This window comes from Pieris napi, chromosome 2, assembly GCF_905475465.1.
Source record: "Pieris napi chromosome 2, ilPieNapi1.2, whole genome shotgun sequence".
Taxonomy (NCBI): domain Eukaryota; kingdom Metazoa; phylum Arthropoda; class Insecta; order Lepidoptera; family Pieridae; genus Pieris; species Pieris napi.
Window position 1 is genome coordinate 5,093,359 of NC_062235.1, and position 22,885 is coordinate 5,116,243.

A 22,885-nucleotide genomic window follows, 5' to 3' on the forward strand; every position below is an offset into this window, starting at 1 on the left:
TACCCTACATACTTGATTGTTATGTTTAATTGCAATTGCATTCTCGAATCTACTCCACACAACGTTTAGGAAGTTTAATTATGAACGCACATAACTTTTATATTACTAGCAGACACGGCCAAGCGTTGCTGTGGCTAAGGTTTTTGTTATATTATAAAGTAGTAAACTATTCAAGGGAAACGGAAGGAGAACACCAGTTATGGGGACCATCATGCTTTTTTGGTGGTTATGCCATTAAATTGTAGCTTATGTGAAACGTTGGTAAGTACTTTCAACACAGCGCCATCTGTTAGAATTGTGACTATCAAATAATAAACAAATAATTTGCAATAAAATAATATTGCGGGTATAAATTAAGATGTAAGCTATCCTATCTTTTAAGTTAGATCAAAGTGCACACGATGGGCAAATTTGATTGAAATCGGTTAAGTAGTTTAGGAGTCCATAGCGGACAAACAACGTGACGCGTAATTTATATATATTAAGATTTATACGCTAGAGTAATTCCTCGGCAGGAAGATATTTTTATGATAACATATTCAGCGATAAATCTCAGACATCTAGAGTAGGTATAAAGGCAGCTAAATCGAGCGAACTTGCGGTATTTCCTTAGTATTGGATGAAATGAATCGTGTAATTTTGCTTCAATATCAGCGAAGTGTAATGGGCTTGAATCCTCAGTCAGGCGATGAATAGCAGTCACTTCGAATCGGTTTCATCTTTTCAAAGCTTCAACAGTTTTAGAACTAGCTTATACTTGCGAGTTTACGTAGAAAAAAGCTTTTTAAATATTTTTTTACGTTTTCCTGAGGCTCTATACGTTCACTCATATATATCGCTCAGTAGTTCGTCCTATACTTGTCCTGGCTCTAATATTATGTATCAATTTTCTTTTAATAATTTAATTTAACTGATAATAGGTAAATAGGTACCGCTGGATCGACAGTGTAGGGGAGGACCTGCTGCAGCTGAAAGCCAGCAACTTGTGGGAGGTGGCACACGGTTGTCGGGAAGTTTCTGCTTTCAGAGGCTGAGAGAAGCTGACACTTTTTGGGTCGCAGAGCCAGCGAAAAGTGTGATAATAATTGAAATAAGTGGTGTATTTTTCTTCAATTTAAAGTTATGCGAATTCAAAAAGTACGTTTTAATAATAATAACTCTAGAGGTAAAGTTACACATCTTATAGATTTGCTTTATTACAGGGCTTTTTTAAGTCATGTAATAAATAAATAGTCAAAAGTACTCGACCGGAGAATAATTACGGTTCAAAGGAAATTATATAACATATGCGTGCTTCCATGTCTAACTTATGGGTGTCAAACAAGGCCTGCAACCGTCAAAACTATGAAAAACTAACAGTTGGCCAACGAAATATGGAGAGAAGTATGCTAAACATAAAATTACACGACAAAAATACGGAAAAAGACTAAAATAAATAACGTTCAAAAAATCAAGAACATAAAATAGAACTAGAAACACGTTATAAGAAGCAAAAAAGAGAAATGAACAAAAGATGTATTATTTATCCAAGAGAAGGCAAAAGGAAGAAGGGACGTCATGTAAAAAGATGGGCAGATGGTCTGTCGAAGAGATGGCTTATTGATATAGAGCAGCATGGGCTAAAATAGAAAGGCCTTTTTCAGAGGACAACCTGCCTTGATAAACAATAAACTACAAGCTCCCTCCTTATCAGAATGCCAAATCGTAAAATGACTGCTTCCCGACTGATTTAAGCGCGACCGCCGCTGCGAAAACCGCTGTGAGAGTTCGAAAAGTGAGTTACAGAATCGCAAGGCTGAACATAAAACTATTTTAGTTATTAGCCGGCCTTTCTTACCAATTATTAGTTATTTGTTTGTAGCCAACGGTCAGATAATATAGGCTTATTATGCTAGAATATAGGTAGTTTCTTTTTCTAAAACACAAACAGACATGGACAATTTACAAAAATATTATAACATACGAAACAAACTTACAAATATAAAACGCCTGTCCATAGCTATCGCCGAAAACAACTGCCGAATTGAATATACAAAAAATAGTTTTCGACAAAAAATGCGGGTTTTTATCAACACAATAAATAAAGTTTCACTCCACGATAGGATTCGAAATGTCACAGTTTCGAACCTACATCGGTTTTTATAATTGTCATGAGTCACTTGGAAATCGTTTATACCAATACGTAGTCAAATTCACTGTTCGAAGAAATAAAATTGTAAGCGGTGTATTACTTTGAATTATCGATTTGTTGTGGACTTATCGTCTAATTAATGATAGCAACCTGTTTGTTTATCTTGCAGTCGAGCGTGTTTTAACGAATGTATCACGGAAAATATTTTGAAACATTTTAGGACAATTACTTTTACGGCAAATAAAAGTGAAAAACACATTTTCCTAATTGCCTGCTTAGCATAAATAGCAAAAACCTTTTAAATTTTTAACTATCTTGCCAATATTATTCTTTTTCATTGCTATGTATAAAAAAATCAAGTGTATTATATTTAATATCAATATTTTTTTATACAGCAACCCCAATATTTCTTGGCCTCCTTTAGAGTGTACTTTTTCAGAGGTTAAGGCCAAACCTTTCTACGGCAACAATCTCGCTTTGAAAGAATTTGATTATTATACAATTTTACCACCTTTTTAAATTAGCAAAATCTCATAGGCTCCGGTTTGCCAATATTATTTGTATTTTTAAACACGGGAACCAATGATGTAGCTTTAATACATACTGTGGTTTATGTATATATTTATATACATACTCAGTTTTAGTCATGGTCTGACAGTTTGAGTAATTTATGCGGCCACCCAAATGTCTTGTCTTTGGACTTGACAGGTCCACTCAATCTGTGTGGTTCTTTCCTCAAAAGACCATTTCAGACTACAATCTACATGGTCTTCACATAATCTTGTTAGTTATGTCTGGACTTTAAAAGAGACTGTGACCTCTGAGTTTGTTTCGGCGTTTCTTCTCAGAGTAGTCAGATAGGAAACGTCGATCTCATCTAGTTTTATAAAAAAAAAAAATGTTTGACGTGTAAAAGTGTTTGTAAAAACCTACTTACAGAAATAAATCATTTATCATTTATGTATGTGAATACTACTACTAATAAAAACTAATATTATATCAAATATACAGAAAAAACAGTAGCCTGTTATAAATAGTTTAATTAAATTAAGGGGAGTACAGGCGCTTATCGAAGACTTAAGTTGGCGCCTAGTAGACAGAGCCAGCGACTCCAGAAAAATGCTGGCAACACCAGAGGACCACACTCACACCACCACAAGACCACCAAACTTTTAAATTGATTTTAGTGTATTTTATTGCTTTAAAAATTTGTATGTACCACTTTGGTAGTTATATTATAAGTTATTAATTTTAGTCATTGAAATTAGTAGGTATACATTTATATAATCTATACTAATATGATAAAGAGGAAAGATTTATATGTTACTTGCATTACATTATCACTAATTAATATAGGCTATTTTAATTTCAAAGAAAATAAATAAGGATCCCTACTAAAACTACAATAATGTAACCCAAGGTGGAAAAAAATGCCTATAAAATATCTTTCATCGCATGCGCAAAGTATTGATGATTGAACAAAAAAAAATGTTCCACAATATTAAAGAACATATCAATATCTACAAAAAATATTTTTAAAAAAAATGTCCACCCGTGCGAAGCCGGGACGGGCCGCTAGTTAAATATAGGCTATTAAATAAAATCAAATTTATTGATTTCCCGATGAGTTACATGATCGTTTGTGATGGTGTAAAGGTGTAAAGGTGCATGTCACATGTCACTTTATAGTGATAGTTATTCTTGTATTTTATATACTTGTTATATCAGTTAAATGCAGATAAATATGCCGCAACATAAATTCAGTTCTATTACAAGTAGTAGCATTATGAATTTGTTTCCTTGAAAGTTCAAGTTAAAAGTTATGAGTAACAGATACAATGTTTCAACTATGCGGAAGACGGATTTTCCTAAATGATTCACTATCATATCTGTACACGAATAACAAAAGCTCGCTAATGTGTATTTAATAAAATATTTGCTAAATTGGCATGAAACTCTTACTCTAAATCAGTTTCGAAAAACTTGCCCTACACTTGTTTTTGTATATTTATTGAATACTAAATAAAAAAGTAAGAAAATTATTTTTTGCATTTTTTCTAGACTGTTTAAGTTCTTTTAATTTATATTAATCATTATCAATGTAGGTAACATAATGTATATTTAAGGGCGTAGAACTGGCAAGAAACTCCACCACACTTTAATGGCCAAGTTTCTGTTCTACACGATGCTTGAAATGAGCTTATACAGGGGTCATTTTATAATTATTATCATATGAGTACAAAAGTTATCAAAATTAATAAAAATATTTTACATTTGACTTATTTAACGCGTTTATCCCCTAGGTATAAACGCGTAGTATATATAAGTAAGTTTTTTTTTAATTGTTTTTTTATTAATTTCTTAGTTTTATAGAATAATATAATATATCTCATTAGAAAACCGCTGTGGTTTGTATAAATATAACCATAGCATTGTTTATGAGCGCGACAAATGCATAATATATAAAAGTATGCCGCGTATCGCTGGAGTATCGCTGGAGATGGCCTTGCGCTGGTCGCGGGAAAAAGGCCATTCCGGTCGAGCTACGCTTGCTAAACGCGGACGCCCTCTAAACCCAACAGCGAGTTACTATTTAAAAAAAAAGTACTAAACGTCACTCACATCATGGCTTATATAGTAAATATCAGGTACTATTTCAGTTTTATAAGCAAGTAAAACATAGTGTAGCACGAAAACTTGTTAATTCCTCTAACAAGGAGTGGAACTGTGAGTTTGCAACTCTCGCTGCATTTCACAAACTTTATCATTATTAACGTAACTGCTTGTTTATATAGTATATAATATAGGTATAAATGTACATAATAATATTATGTAAAGTGACATTCCGTATCGGAATATTACGGTATAAATTATATACATATTATATTAGGTAAGACACGTTTTAATAAACTAAAATCAACAAAGATTTCATTGGATTGAACGCTGCTGCATTTGGTGCGCAAATATTAATAATAAAATTTTATTTGGTAGATGACGACAATCCTTAACCAGAATCAGAACCGAATTTTCAGGCAAATCGAAATAAAACATTAGTTTTTAGTTTTTTAAGACTAACGTCTTAAGAACTAAACAGTGGTATGTGGATAATAAATAGTACACAAGGACAGAGTGTCTTACCTTAATAGAGACAGTAAGTGTTGTTATCGTACCCTTTCTAATGTTAAATAACCGTATTAGTAAGTTAGGTTAGTTAAAAATTACTTATTAGTCTTAATTTAGACTAGATCGTAATGTTAAATTGTGTCTTTGTGCAGAGACAATTCATAAAAAAAATCATTTTTACTATGCAGCAGGCGATACAAATGATTTGTAGTAAGCCTTTATTTAGCATCATGAATATATATATCGACGAAATTAACCTTATTCACCTTTAAAATATATTTTATATATTTAACAGGCTGGCTGGGAGATAATTGAATTTTTCCGGACGAGGGATGCCGAATTCCACTTTAAATAAATCAGGGTAAAAACTTGTAAGTTAATCAGTGTATTTAAATAAAGCCTACCTAGCGTTGTCATGGCAACGCTACGGCGCGCGCAGTCGCTACGAAAGCGTGAAGCGAGATAGTCGTGTCTTGCGTTACTAAACAAATTTCGACGTAAACAATACTATTTGGTGTTACATTTGTCCGTCTGTTTGTTTGTGGCATGTTTGATGGCGAAGGAGGTTAAATGCGAAGGAAATGTAAGTCATTAAAAGCCTGTAATAGGCCCTAGATGTAAATGTTAGGTCGAGATAATTTTGGAGTGCTATATATTGTTAGCTTTAGGTGATATCATAAAGTAATAACTTAGTAATGATGAATAACACTTGTTTGTTTAGTATGGTTGGTTGGTATGTACATCGTCTGAGTAGCATTTTAGTCAAAATCCATCATACACGTGCATGAAACAGCTGCCAGTGATCAAAGACCAAGTGTTCAATATGCATATAGATAAACGTATTGATTAGGTCCATAAATAAAACCTACCTTTTAACATGACCTTTGTTCTATACAAATAACACGGTTGAATTCTGAAATAAAAGAAGAAAACCGTTCTTATTTTATGTTGTCTATGTGAAGGCTAATTAATTAGTTACAAAGTAAATGATACTTGACAAATAGATTATATCAAATTATCACACGACTCTAAAGGTTCTAAAGGTCATGAGAGCTAAAATTAGTCGTATTACCCAACCAATAAATAACAAAATCCTTCAAGACACCTTTTGTTCATACTTATTGCTGAATTTGAGCTTTTAATCAAAACCAGAGCCACAAACACACAAAGGAAATATCAATTTTAGACAAACGATTACATAAGTAGTGTTTTGGGAATTTGTTAATAAATAATTTTTAGATAATTCAAATATTATAATGATAATAAAGCATCTATCAATACTGTTAAACGCATGACAGTGACAAGTTTATGATCGCCGATATTTTTTGCTTATAAACAATTAGTTGAAGATTTTTTCCAATTTTTTCACAGGGCGTGATTGAATGATTTTTATACGCAAATAATAAAAGTTGGTCAACTCCAACACTAGATGGTACCAATGAGCAAAATTATTTTATTGAATATATGTATAATAACGGATCGGCATATATTACTTTAATATACACTTAAAACTTAAATAAAAAACATTGCCAGCGCTATGATGCAAAACGCATAAATCCAGCAAAACCTTGACTCCGTTCATCTACTATCTCATTTTTTGAAGTTATACTTCTTTAGGCGCGTTATGAAAAATTTATGAGAGTGATATTTTACGATGCGCGCGCACCGTGACTCAAAATTAATAGAATGAAGTTGCCCACGGAAGATGCTACGGCATTGGACATAATTTAAAAACAACATTCGAATAATAATAAAATTTACGTTACACTTAATGTAAGAGAATAATAATAAATATTTATTTATTTAATTTTTCAAATGTAAACTGAACTTTATTGACTATAATGACTCCTTTTCCAGTCTTTGATTATTTAATTGTAATTAAAATTTTGCATGCGATCAAAAACTATTTTAATAATGCCAAAGAAGTATATCTTCTTACGCGCGTACATAAGTATACGCACCCTTTTATTCAATATACAATAAACCGTATTATTTTACCAGGAATGTTGCAGATACGCATGCGTACCAGAATAATTTGTTTTTAATATTATTTTATACAATTCATCGTATGTTAGATCAGCTATAACTATGAATATATACTTTGGGAGGCTTGCCAATTCGCCAATCAGCTCTTGCTTATCTCTCCACGTCGCCTTATCTAGCATCCCAGGTTTGCTCTCTAATACTGTGATCCTCTTTCATTGTGATGGTCAGCCAAGTCTCTTTAAACTATTGCATAGATTATATCGCGGGCTTTGACCGCGGTGACCGAATCAAGAAATTCCGTAACGAAATAAACCTAACACACATAATACACATATCAAATATTACAACAAATTACTTTAACTTGTGCTGTCAACAATAAACTTATTAACAACAAATTTCCGACTGAATTGTGTAACTTTCTGAAAAGTAGCCATGTGAGAATCGAAACTTGAGCAAATGGGTTCCTAAACTGTTATCTGCAATTTATCTTTCCAGATCTAAGTCGTATAATAAAGTTTTGTAAGGTTTCTTGTAAACTCCACATGGGATGTTCACAGATGTTACTCACTACAGAGTCGTATTTGCTACGGCGTAGAAGAGTGTTTTGTTTATTGGCGCACGGCAAAGCGTATAGCAATATTGATTGAATAGTACAGTAGTTCTTCTAAAATATTTTTTATTGAATAAGCTTTCTTTCACTCTTCTTAAAACGGAAAATCAAAATGATAGTATCAAATATTGTTTTAACACCTCATTTAGGTTACAAATATAATCGATAATTTTAATAAATCTACTTTAAGTGAGGTAGCTACTTTCGTCTTCCTTTGAATCGTTCAAAATTGCAGATAACAAATTTGTATTTAACTGGAGTAGTGTATCATCTAATTAGTTTTATCATTGAGCATAAAACATTAAACTTATGCTATAATTTAATCCTTGTGGCAGTAAGCAAATCCCTCCATTATATATCTCTATTGGCACAATAATTATGGGCCTAGGTAAATATGCGCTGGTACGACTGTCGCGTGTCACAGAGCCGTGTCACTGTCCGTGGACCGATTATATGATTAAAGTCAAACGATTCTCCTCTGCGAGGAAGGTTCCATAGAAAGCACTTTCCAAGAATTAGCCTCAAAGGATCTTTATACCCGTTGTATATATATAAATTAATTAACACTTCAATACATAATATCGTCTTTTTATGAGAGATATGCTACTATCTATACAGGGTGGCCAAAAAGTCGTGGATCAAACGCAAATAGGGGATAGATGAGGTCATCAGCGGCAAAAAATTGTTCTACGGGAGGTCTCTAAGGTCAACCCCTGCATGAGTTATGATTTATTTTGGTTTTTATATGAAAATTGACTTTTTGTTACTAATTCTTCTTAAAACTCGAAAATATCTACATCCTGTATCTTTCTCATAATATCCGCTAGATTGGTACTGATGAGTTCTTGCGTTAGACATACTATTTATAGTTGTTTATTGAGTGTATTGAAGATAAGATAAGATATTAAGTTATACGATATAACATTTTTTCAAATCATAAATATTTCTTTACTTTGGACCCCACTGTGAAAAAAAATTACTTCACCGAAAAATTACCCTATACTACAAGTTTTGGAGCATTTAATAGGGATTCTGAAAAGGTATTACACGTGGCCATGAGTCGCTCTAATATCCCGATAAGCTAAGCAAGCAAGCCTTACTTAAACTAAGTCTGGTGGGATACATCTCGTATACCTATAACAAAGTACTAATAATAAGCAGATCAAACTATAATATGTTGAACGTTAAAGCTATGATTAAACTAAAATTTCATTAAATGCCTGATACGTGTGTAATGATATTTTCTCAAAAGCTTTAACGAAGGCTTATACAATCCAGCCCTGTTAAGTGACGTGGAACGGGGTTATCATTGATATCTTGGAGCCGTGTTAAGTTTCCGATCAGATACCTATTCTACATGCATGATAATACATTTAGGGTCTGTTTCACAATGTATGGATAAAGTACCAAATAACTATGCAACACAAATTATTTGGAAGTTAAATTGTGCTATTTGACACTTCATCGGACTCATAACTTATGATAGACTTTATGCGACGAATAGCGCTATCTGACAGTCGTGAAGCGTGATAGTGTTTATCCTACCAATAAGTAATAAATAGCTAATTTGGAACTTATGTAGAACTTATCCACATTGTGAAACAGACCCTTACAATCTTGAATTTCTTTTTTAGAATATATTTCTCTTCTCATACGCTCTGATAATTAGTAATAACAATGTTTGTTGTTTAAAAGCAGTGTTGCCCTAGTGGCTTCAGCGTGCGACTGTTAGCCTGGACATAGATTAAAACACCGGCTGTGCACGATTGGACTTTCTTTATTTACGCATCTAACACTCGCTCGCACGGTGAAGGAAAACACTGTGGCATCTCTGAAATGCAGAAGTCGATGACATGTGAAGAACGTAATGCAGACGTAGGTGACTCGTTTACTAATCTATAAAATAAAAATGATCAATGAATCGGATGCAATCTGAACCCATGACCAAGGATTGTAGCGCTACTGGATCATATTGTTATTGTTTGTAGGTTTTCTTTTCGTAAATAGTGGAGTTATGTCCCGAGCTCACATCCCCCAGCGATGATGATTATTTGTCGATTCGACAATTACAGAATAAATAGTATCCGATGTTGATAGAATATTACTGAACCCGTACTAGTTGGCTCGCTGGTGTATAAAGTAACTATAAGGCGTCGAATGAAGAAAATTTAAAAAAATTTTGTTGTACTTTTGACGCCATTTTCAAATATCACGCGACCTCATTTGGCCTCATCGCTCTATAAAATTTATGCTATTTGTATAATTTTATAATATGTTAAATTTGTTTATCTCTCAGATCACGATCGCTGATTAAGCATACTTGCATAATTATTACAGCATTTATGATTTTAAGCACTACTACGAAAATCACATACAACTACTACCCTGCGATTCTGTCCGATGCGATAACCGCTGTTAGAGTTCGAAAAGTGAGTTACAGAATCGCAAGGCAGTTATGTTACTACTACGTTTCTATAAAAAATACAGATAACATTTACCAATTATGTTGTACCGCCCACAGCTTCGCTCTTTTTTTATCTCGCTATTTTTTGAATGGAATCTCGCTTCGCTGTCTGAATTCCTGTATTTATAACACATACATCAAAACCATTCTAAGGAATCATACGTCTCTTTGGAATTAGCTAATAAAAATCCTTTTGCTAATGTTTGAGTTTCGAAAAAACGAAGCAAACGTACACAGAGACGCGCAGGAAATGCGCATATTCCAGAGACTACATACTCCTCAGTCGCGCTCTTAATTTCTGAAGGCTTTTGATAGCGACGCCACATAATTTCCTCTACTTCTCACTGTCTTCGGCAAGCCTCAGCTCCTGGGTGATGGTTAACCAGGGTGAAGGTTTAAACCTTGAAGGCCTTTTACTCTATCGGTCGGTAAGAGATCTGCCTTAGGATCTAGTGCCCTCCACTCTGCAAATTTTTCTGGACCACTATGGAATATTGTGTCAGTGTCAAAAGACGAGTTTTTACATGTAACCGTTTTAGTATGGAGACATTTATTTTCTTACCTTTTCGGGAAATCTATATAAAAATTCAAATATTCAATTCAATTAATTCAATTTTGAGTAAATTTAAAAAATATACTTGCGGTTACAAGTTGGAGTGGCCGCACTTTAATTCTAAGTTAATAAAGTTAGGGTTTATCACGAGTCACGAGTTCAATGCAATTTGTTTGTGGTTTTCATTTACTCGAATCTCTATGAAAATTATTTATGTTGAATGTTTATTCAGACACAAAATTAGTTTTTCTTGAAATTCAAGTTTAATTACTGACTGTAATGAGTAATTTTCGTAAAATGTTTTATATTTTTACACGCTTTATATTAGCTTCACCTGTATCTATGTATGTAAGTATGTATTTATGTAACCGACTCCTTCGGACTCGATTTTGACCCACTTTTAACGGACAGATTTAATTCAAACTTTGCGCACCTGTCAAAGATCGATGACGATGCAATAATCCGAAAAAAAAATGAAAAAAAAAAAACAATGAAATTATTTTTAAGTCCACAAAGCAAAACGATTAAATTGAGAAAACACGTATTGCTGCTAGGACTACAAAGTGGAAAATAAATATAGTTTTAAAAAAATAAAAAACACACTTTTAAAGCACATCAAACTAAAAAGTGAAAAATAATTCCAAATTTAGGCTGAAAATGGTAATGAACAAAAAATACTGGTATTATTGTGAAAAAGCGTGGGGCGCTCTGTGCCATATTCGTTTATCGAGCAACCCACGCTTTTTCACAATAATACCAGTATTTTTTGTTCATTACACTTTTCAGCCTAAATTAAGAATTATTATAGCATGGTTTCAGTTCTAATATAGTAGTGAATTACGAACATTAGCAATAATGTAAAGTGTATTGATGAATCTGTATCCTTAAAACACTTAGCCATAAAATCCATTATTTACTACACAATTTTATAGATTTTAACGGGACCGAGGCTCGCGGGATTGCTCTTTCATTATTCAAACACGTTTTAGAGTATCTGCTATTAATATTTTATGAGCGAGAAAATTGACAAATTATATTAAAATCTAATAATGTATTTATTAACATTAAGTATTTATTAGATTGTAAGATTCTAAATTTTCTTTAATGGTTTTTTATAACATTAGAACAATTTTTAGGGTTTTATAAATTGCATGTTTGTTTCGAAATTTAATAAACGATGTTTTATATTACATTAATTATTCGTTTCATTATAAACGGTTAATATTTAGGCGGGCTATGTTTTAGTGAGTGAAGTAGAAGTTTTTAACTGATTTTAAAAAACCGAAGAGGTTATCAATTTGACGTGTATTTTAAATCTAAATTGATTCTCTTGAAATACTAGCATAGAAATTATTTTATTTTCGTATTCACGAAATGGTGTATATAATGTGCCCGGTAGTATATTATATACTTACCCGCTGGCTTTGCAACCCAAAAAGTGTCTTGGCCTCCGAAATGAGAACAATATATGGATTAAGCAATGATTAAATGGATTCATGCCTTAAAACAAAGAAAAACAAATGTAACAGCTTTTCATTCACATTTGATGAAGTTTTTAATTGAAATTGCGGTGATATTCCAATCGTATGTTTGCTTTTCCGCCTAAAACGAACCACTGAAAGCTTGAAATACATACGAGGCTTTGTCAGTTACAAATTGTAATTGTCTTTGAAGAGATTTTAACATACAATAGAAGTTACACTTGATTACTGCTATTAAATAATTCCTTATATTTTACAATACAGTAACTAATTACTATAAGTCACATAACTCAAATGAGTTATATATATTTATTTATTTCATAATCCTACAGCTAACATAAATTATATATTACAAAAACAATTATAGTAAAGATATAGTCAAAGATACAAAAAGGTTGCAACATTTACGAAAGGAAAGAAGCAATAAAACATATAAATACATTTAACAAAGTAATACCTAATTCAGCTGTGTTGTGCGAAATGTGCTGTGATGGTGTGAAAGTGAGGATAATTTACGTGTATATTTAATTAATAATTATCCAACCCAATATATTTCCGACTTTTCCAAAAGAAGTTTCCCCGCAACCGACACCACACTTGGAGCGGGCGAAGATCTTGACACTTCGATCTACCCCCATAGTTATTCAATAATTAACTTTCTCTTTTAACTGTAATAAGTGAGCCTTTTTTATGAATAAAAAAATTTCGAACAGAAACAGGCTTTCATTTGTGAAGCAACGTTTTTAACCCTAGATCACTAAACTTTTTTTTTTCAAACTCTGTCACTAAACATTAGTCCTACAAACTAACAAAATAAAACCGCAATATTTATCAAAACTAGAGTATTTATTTAGAAAAAGTCTACTTAAAATATGGAATGTCTTTTAAATTACCACATAATAAAACAAAAGGTTAAAAAAAATTATTCTTGGCAGTCGGCACACACTGGAACCGTATGTTCCCCGCAAATCGCCGTCTTGCAGCGGCTGCAAACATATTTAGTCATCCTGTGTTTTTTGTAAGGACAAAAAGAACATATTTTACGCTTATTTTGTTGCGCTTGAGAGGTACTAGGAGTAGCATCTTCAATTTTTAAAATATCTTTAATACTAGCTTTTATATCCCTCCTCAAAGTGACAGTGTTATACCGCTCTCGTAACCATGGCTCTATGAGCTTATCGGCTAAACTTTGGACGAAACTCCTACGTCTCATTGGTTTTTGCCGTTCTCTGACCATGTTCGACACATAGATGACATATGAATTAATTAGGCACAGGTTCAAGACATTATAAAACACGCATTGAGGCCATCTATTGGTTTTGCGATTGACACATATAGCTGAGCACATTTGGTCGACAGTGTCGACAGCACCTTTGGTACTATTATAAAAATGTATAATTTCAGGCTTTTTCGAAGTGGAGTTAATGTCTGGCTGACTGTGTACTGTCGAAAGAAGAAATACTGTCTTGTTAGATTTTGGTTTATACGAGACCAGAGTCTTCTCACCATCAAATGCAAACATCGAAGTATGAATCTTTCTTGATTTTTTGTTTTTCATCTCAGGTGGAATCTCTCGCTTATTACTACGTATTGTCCCAACAAGTGTGAGTTTATACGGGTCCTGAAGTAATTCTGAAGCAAGTGGCACTGAAGTGAACCAGTTGTCCATCGTAATATTTCTGTTTGTCCCATAGACAGGCTCACAGAGTTGTTTCACAAAATGTGTGGCAAGAGGCATATTATCGCAATTGGTTCCTTTACCCAAATAAGGCGTAGCATTGTATACGTACTTTGAATTAGAATCTGCAACCATTACAATTTTTATGCCGTACTTGTTAGGCTTATTGGGTATATAAATTCGAAATGGGCAGCGCCCTCTGAACCCAACTAATTGCTCATCGATTGTCAGATAGGAACTTGGCTTGTACCATTGTTTGCAATGACCAATGAATTTCTCCCAGAATTCTCTTATAGGTGCAAATTTATCGGATGCTCTTCTGTCTTGTCTGGTAGCTTTGTCATCAAATCGAAGGCATTTAAGCAAGAAATCAAATCTCTCAGCGCTCATGCAGGCTTTGAAAATGTTACCACTCCTTCTGTCATCAAACAATATTCTCGTGGGTAAATGATTACTTTTTATAGCAGCTGATTGCATAAGAAGACCCAGTAAAGCTTTTAGTTCAATAGCTGAAGTTGGAGAAATAGTATGAGTGAGTTCCTTGTACTTCACCTTTTTTATTTCAATCTCTGCATTTGTGTAAATAACAAGTTGGTCAATCATTTCATCAGATAAATACAAATGAAATATTGGAAGTGGTTCTACCAAATCTCTTGCATCACTGTTAGGTCCGGGTACAAAATGAATAATGTTTCGAGCCGATGCACGAGTGTTTGAAGAGCGTGGAGTAGTTGCCCACTTATGTTTGTTTTTTCCATAAATGTATGGTCTCTCAGGTTGTATTACCAGATCCTGGTGAGAAGCTATGGGTGGACAAGGCTGCAAACACTCCAAAGAATCATCATCAGAATCTAGGATTCTGTTTCTGTTACGGCTTCTCCGGGAAACATTTAGATCTTCATCAGAAGAACTCGACGAATCATCTTCAATTTCGTCGGTATCCTCGACTAAGTCCTCCTCTAAGTTGTCATCAGGTTCGGAGTCCGAAGGCACACCAGATGGTCCAAAAAATGGTGAATCGTCATCGTCATTATCTGACTCGTTCAAAATCTGCAATATTTTATCTTGATCTCGTATCACATCCATCTGTAACAGAAAATACTGCTAAAACAAAATGTTCAAAATCTCATAAAAAAATAAAAAATGATAATAAGTTCATAAAATAAATATTGCTCGTAGTATCACACATATTTATTATTCATTTACATTAATCAGTAATTAGTTATTATAGATAAAATCGTAAATAAAAAGAAATATTTCATAACTTACCTTTCTTCACTTTTGTGGCGCAATTACTAAACATTAGCCTGAGAGACTACTATTGCGTAATATCTCCGGAAGTAGGAAGCGTGCGTACGCAATGCGAGTTCACGGGTCACTGATTGGCCGAATTAGGAAGGTACTGAGCGGCTGAGGGGGGTGCGGTAACGGGAACATACATAAACAGCGAATGCGTCAGAGTCGTGTAGCCTGTGAGACTAATGTTTAGTGATCTAGGGTTAATATATATAGACTAACATATAAAACGTTTGGAATGTTTCGAAAATGCCTCAATTTCATCTAACAATGCTTATGAACGTTTAAATAATTTATAAGCGACCTCTCCGTTATTTAGGGTTATTATTAAATATTGTGAATTTCGTTACTTTATTAGAACACACATTCCTTTGAATTTGTCTCTATGAATTACTTTTAGTCGATCGACATTCTCAGAAAGAAGTTTTTTGTGCCAAGTTGGTAGAGTGTCGTCTGTTAACGGTGTGCACTCTCATACTGTTATAGGATGGATGTCTGACACGAAAATCTACTATCAAAAAATTTACTATGAAAAATAATTATAATTGAAAATACAACACAAAGCAATAGCCCAAATGTCAAAACTTGTTGATGTCTCAATTTCGGAAGCCAGCCCTTTGTACTATTTGTTCCTCATAATATCTATTTCCGGATGTTTAAAGACGCAACACACGTCCGTCTACACACTTCTGATGTACTCAGTTTGTCTCTAGTGATTACTTTGAGAATTACACTTTCTACAAATAAGCCACACCGATTCAAAGCTTTTGTGAAGTTTCATTGGCTCACGCCCGTTATTATGTAAGGGAAAGAAAAAACTCTCGTGAAATACTCACATAGCGCTAAGTCTAGACTCTGACTGTTACTAAAATTAATTAATTAATTTTCTTTCAATAATAATGTATTCTATTTGTTTGGGTTGATGCGACAAATAATTATTCATACTTATTGCTACTTTAATTAAGTAAAGAATATAAATATTTAAATGAACTGCATTAAGAATCAATTGAACTCTCAAGAATCAGGTCTCAGCGAAGCTAATATTGATTAGTAAAAGGTATAGCTACTTCAATCGATCTAGCGATACTAAGCAATCTCAGCGTATTCCACGAACCCAGGTATAAAACAAACATCTAACCAGAACGATATACCAACTGTATATTTACAAAGGTAATGTTATGATAGTATGTAAATAGTAAAATTCTTTCATAGCAGTTTCACACGTTTTCTTTATTTTTTTTATAAGACAATTCACACCAATTGACCTAGTCCCATGCTAAGCTGGTGAAGCTTGTGTTATGGGTACTATATATGGTAAATACATATTTAAACACCCAAGACCTAAGCACAACACCAAATGCTCATCACATCGATGTTCGTCTCAGCCGGGGATCGAACCCGGGACCCATGGATTCGCAGTCAGGGTTACTAACCACTAGACCAATGAGCCGTCATCCGTTTATTTCAGACTGAATTGCATCCATCCTTACCTTAAAATACCAAACATTATTTGTCTTAGGTGGGGTACAATAAGTAAGAAACAAGACGGGACTGTTCTTATACTATCTTACTTAAAATTTTGAGAGAGTGGTGAGCAAGCCAAGTTTTCTTTAAGAACATGGTTTCTTTGTAGGCGATATATGCGTCGGCGAAGGCTAAGTTTGTTTGCGATACCAAAGGCCAGAACCAGTATGTTGCACAAATACCCGTTAACAAAGACGTTGAGCCTACTGAATACTGTCTCCGACACTATCGACATCTTTGTACGAGGTTCGGAGAGTGAGTTCATAGTATTCATATGTGTATCTTTGTATTTAATATTATACATCTTATTTTATTTTTTTCGACAATATTGTATTAGCTTAGTACTGGTCGGATAATGTTTTTTTTTTAATAAATAAAACCATGGCGCTACAACCCGTAGTGCCGTCAGATTTATGTATTTGTCCAAATATTTTTCTTTATAGGCAAGTAGATCAGCAATCAGTACCGCCTTCAATTTTCGGTCTTAAACGGGCTGGTTTGTAGCTGTTTTTTTTAACTTATTAATAGATAACCTTTGAACATAAGTTTTAACATTTGATTTTAGGTTTAAAACATCTAGTTGCCCTATTGTGGCCGTAATGTAACGTTGGGTGACGTCACCCATACGTTGTCTATAAATAACATCGGAGTAGGTTTTCTAGAGAGTCATTTGCATGACGGCCGTCATAGCGGTAATAATATTTAATTAATACAATGAGTGGAAACGTGATTTGGACGAGCGAAAATGAATGTTTTTTTTTGCATTATGTTAAAAAGTAAAGACGGCCGTTAGTTAACGGCACCGCTTTTCTAGGAAACCTAAGCTGTAAACCATATTTACAAAACGTTTCATAATATATATATTACACATATCTATATATGTCTCGTAGTAAAATAAACATATGAGATTAAATTGTTATCTAAACGGGTGAGAATTAGCATTGAGATTACATTCAAAGCTGGGCCTCAAAGTTTTCAGGGGCACACAATTTGAATTGTATATATTCATTACAATACAGGTTAAAGCCAGGATATTTAAAGACTGACGCCTCGTAGAATTTGGATATATGGGACAAGTTAGCATTTTTACCTGTTGTTCAGTCAAACATCGATATATTTTAAGTACGATCTAAAAATCTATAATATTATGTTTTTTTCATAAGATCTTGTATATTTAACTAATTATGAAATTACAAACATATATTTTATAACTATTCCTATCTCAAATATCCTACTGATAAAAACAACATATATATATGTCTAAATTATATCAAAACATATTACTATATTTTATGAACTACTCTACTTTCCAAACTCATACACTTTTATTCCTGTTCATTCAATCACCTGCTCTAAACGCAAAGTAAAAGTTAAAAAAGTAAAAAATCATATAAGTAACATAATTTACACTTAAGACTCGTCAGTAAAGAAATACATATTAATGCTTCTAACTTTACATTTACTGCCAGTTCTCAAATCAAGGGCGTAGAACAGGAGAGAAGAACTGGCAATAAACTCTCCGTAATTAGTAGTAATTCAACTATTTGAGCTTTACAGACTTTCAAAATCCGATAACTAACCAATGAAGATGAGGAATCTTCTAAAGATTTACACGAGCAATTGCTTGCCTGGTACCATAACTGACTGCCGTGACTTAGACTAGAACCGAGTCCATTTCTGCAAGCCAATCAATTATAACTAAGAATTATTATATAAAGATACTAGCCGTTTCGCGCCCGCTTTGCTGGACGAATTAAAATAAATTTTATGTTTCATTATTTTATTTTATTTCATATTTTTATTATTCTTCTTTTTAACTTCCCGCTAAGAAAATTGAAATATTTCGAAAATCGAGTTTTTAACAGATGTTGACGTTTTGCGGTTCTAGGAAGCCTCTTTTGTTTTTATTAGCGGGAAAAATTTTCATAAAAGTAAAACAGAAATAAAAAATGAAGGAACGTTAGAATTCGAAAAATAAATAGCCATAAACCATCTAGGAAAAATTTCGCATCGAATGGTGGTAGTTTCATGTCGATACGATCAGTGGTTTAGGCGTGATTGAGCCTCAAACGAAGACCATTTTCATTATATATATATATAGATTTTGAATATCGGTCATCAATATGCGTGAAAACAATATCCTGCAGTCAACAGCCGGTAGTTTGGGCAACGCGTTTTTACTGTACGATTTGCATCGAGGCCTATAGGTTTAGACAGTTACACATAGCTATAGACAGTTAATACCCCAGGCATTTAACAAAACCTGGAACAACTTGGCATCGCTTGTGTAATTAATACACAAGGGTTATTCCAAGTTGTCTGAAACAAAAAATATTATCTCGACTCACAAGCAAAATGGAACACAATGTACGCTCTCATTACATTTTATTAGTCTGGAACGAAATTCATTTTCCTCCTGTTGTCCTTGATATTTCCTATGAATATATCTTTTCGTATTACTCTTGGACTTTTGGCTCTTTACCTAAACAAAATACGAAACCGTATGTGTAGTTAACAAATATATATGTAGGTACCAACTATTTTAATCTATAAACAACAGCAATTTTACAAAATTAATGTTAGAATCATTTATAAAAAATAATATTCATTCACAGTGTTTTACGGTGACAAATTAAATTATATATTTTCCTAAATTATAATAATACTAGTGGACCCCACAGACGTTGTCCTGCATGATATTTCAAGCTATTAGGATATTAAAGTATGAAAGTACCGACTGCAGCGCCACCTGCCGGGCTGATTTAAACCATTCCCAGATCCCCTTGAACACACACAAAAAATTTCATCAAAATCGGTCCAGTCGTTTGAGAGAAGTTCAGTGACATACACACTCACAGAAGAATTATATATATAAAGATTATATTGTTCTAGTCGGAAAAAAATTATTTTTTGGTAAATGTTTTGTAATTTATTTATGAACTTTACAAACGAATATTTTGTTTATCAAACATGAAATTGCCACAGTTGGGGAAAATTTCAGAAAATTTCATAAAGTTTTGTTGAGGTCATATCGCAATACGCGTTATGTTGCAAGCTAAGGGAGAGAATTTTAGCGTAAAACAAGCTTAAAGGTGTGAAAGGGTTTTAAATTCCTTTTTTTTAAGAAGTTTCTGTTCAAAATTTAATTGTTAGTAAGTAATATTATTTTGATGCCATTTGTGATGGCATATGGGTCAAAGAGACCCTTACTTGGAAGGGCCCAGTGGGAAGAAGAAAGAGAGGATGCCCACCGAAAATTTGGGAAGATGATATAAAAGGCATAGCGGGAAAATACTGGAAAATTGTCGCATCAAATAGGGATAAGTGGAAGAATCTGGAGGAGGCCTTCACTCCATCGGAGGTCGAGTACAAGTGTAAAACTTAAAAGACATGGACTTACTGTAGTTATAGTGTACTCGAATAAAGGCTATTTTTTTTATAAGTAATATTATTTTATTTATTTGAGTGTGTATAATCGTTTTTAAAGTAAATCATACTGAAATAGGAGTTAAGGGGAAATAAAATAAAAATATCTTCTTTTTACTCAAACGAACTTCTTCGATGTAATCTCTATTAGCAAGATGTTTCTTAGTTTACATTATCTTAAATTGTAATTGCGTGTTACGCCAAGAACGCTACCACCTCCTTCAATTAATTAAAATGGGTAAAATCCAGCATAAACGGCGTGTAGAAGGAAAAAATGATCGCTTCGTAACGTTAGGGAGTGGATATTGCGACTGTGGAAGAAGAAATTGTAACTAAGGCAATTAATTGTAGTCTTGACTTGCTTTTGCGGAATTTAGAGATAAAAGGACAAAGTATAAGGAAAAAAACACGATCGCTAAATAAATCCATTTGAAACCTTTGAAGAGAAGTCAGAGGAAATCAATATTGCACAAAGCAAGTTTTCATTTCAGCTGAAAGCGTTGCCGTTGGGAGAGTAAACTGTTTATTATTCACCAATTAGGCGGTTTATAAATGTGCGTTCTTACTACGATTCTATTGAGGTATGTAGTCTATGAAAGGACTGGGATTTCTATGTAGCTAAATTTCAGTAATTAGTTATTCTTTAGCATTGATAGAGTATGTGTATGTAAATTAAATATTTAGTTATGTTAAAAGCGTTCAAAGCACTATACAGCAATGTATTTATCGTTGTGTGCACGGCATATCTTACGTCCAAAATCCATTGTGCAAAGAACACTGTAAACTGAATACTGTATAGGTATACAGGTATAAAACGTTTGTACTAAACCAGCCTAAGCCGGCTCACTGCAGGTGAACTGATATTGTGAAAGCGTAGGCGTAGATGCATCACTGCAGATTGATTTACACTATGTATGTAAGTGTAGCTCTACTTTGAATCTTGAGAATTGATTTATGTTAATATTGGAAAACCCCATTGTTCCTGATTTTTTCGTTGTTCAATTCAAATATTTCACGTGTATTACTTTCACTCTTTCCGTTATTTAAAAAAAAACAAGATTAATATGAAATTTTGTTTGTAAGTGCAGGAGCTCGGCCACATGATATAAAAAGACTATCTTTTGTTTAATCTAACAAGAGTTCACACTAGACAAATACCTTCTCAATTAAATTTGAGATATCTACTCTACTAAAGCAGTGTACTATGAAACGAGCATCTACTATGAGGCTGAAAGAGCGTACCAATCCCTTAAAGGTCGGCAACACACACGCATGCTCCCCGACTTTGCACGAGTTCATGTGCAGCGGTTAGCACTTCATTCAAAGTAACCCGGGTGCTCGACCTCCTATTCAATAAAAAACGATTTGTTTTTGATACACGACACCAAAATAGTAGTACTAAATCATTTACATACATTGGTCATATAAAAATCAAAAGAATTCATCAGGAAAAACATCAGAAGAAGTTTTTAAGTACGTAATAATAAAACTCGTATAAATAAATATCAAAGCATTATATCGCAAAGCAAGTTTATTTCTCACATAAAGTATCGAGCTAAAAGCCCGGTAAATAACTTTTATGAAGCTCATGTTACAGGAGAGCTCGACAAATAATAATATGGAGAATATCCTCCTTCAAATGGACTGTATCGTATTAAAAGTTACGAGTTATTAAGGATAGAGGCCTATCTTATATTATTTAAGTAACGTAACGTTTTTCTATTTAATATCGAGTCAATAATTGAATTAATTATGTAAAACTGAATTTTTACATAATTTGACACGTCGTTTTTAGCTTGTACTAAGATAGCGAAGGTAACTAAGGAAGGTTTTAACTAAATAGACTGGCTCTTTACACAGTAGGTGAGATAGAACAGCATATTCTATTGATAACTCTCATATGGTTGTAAGTTCGGACACAGAAATGACAAATTAACGTTCCATGATAAAAACTACATACCACATAATATATTATGTGGTATCCTGTATACAGGATGGCCATGAGTCGCTCTAATATCTTTCTAGGAAGAATTACAAATAACGACTGTGAAATAAAATTTTCGTCTACAACCGCAAAATAAATATTACACTGCAGGGGTTGAGCTTAGGTACCTCCCGTAGAACAATTTTTTTGCAGCTGATGACCTCAACTATCCCCAGTTGCGTTTGATCCACGACTTTTTGACCATCCTGTATATAACAGTGCGTCATATACCTATCATACATGCTTATACAATACGTGTTTACATTGATATGTATGGGACTATTATGTAATACTAAGTAGGCTTTTTGCAAAACATAATATTGAATTACGCTGTCAAAGCTCCACGTTCATGTCCAAAGCAGATTCATAAATTTGATTTTACGAGTATTGTCTCTGGAGCGGGTCAAGGCCTCATAGGGGGAGATTGAATTATATATGATATCTTGTGAGGCTGAACTGATGTATTAAGGATTGATGATACATTTTATCTAATAGATTGTGTTTTATGACTATGATAGGCGATTTAAATATTTCTACGCATAACGCGAGTTGTATAATAACGCCCGAACTCAATCCATAATCCACCATCTGAGATAGTAATTTTAAACCAAATGTTGTAAGAAGTGTGC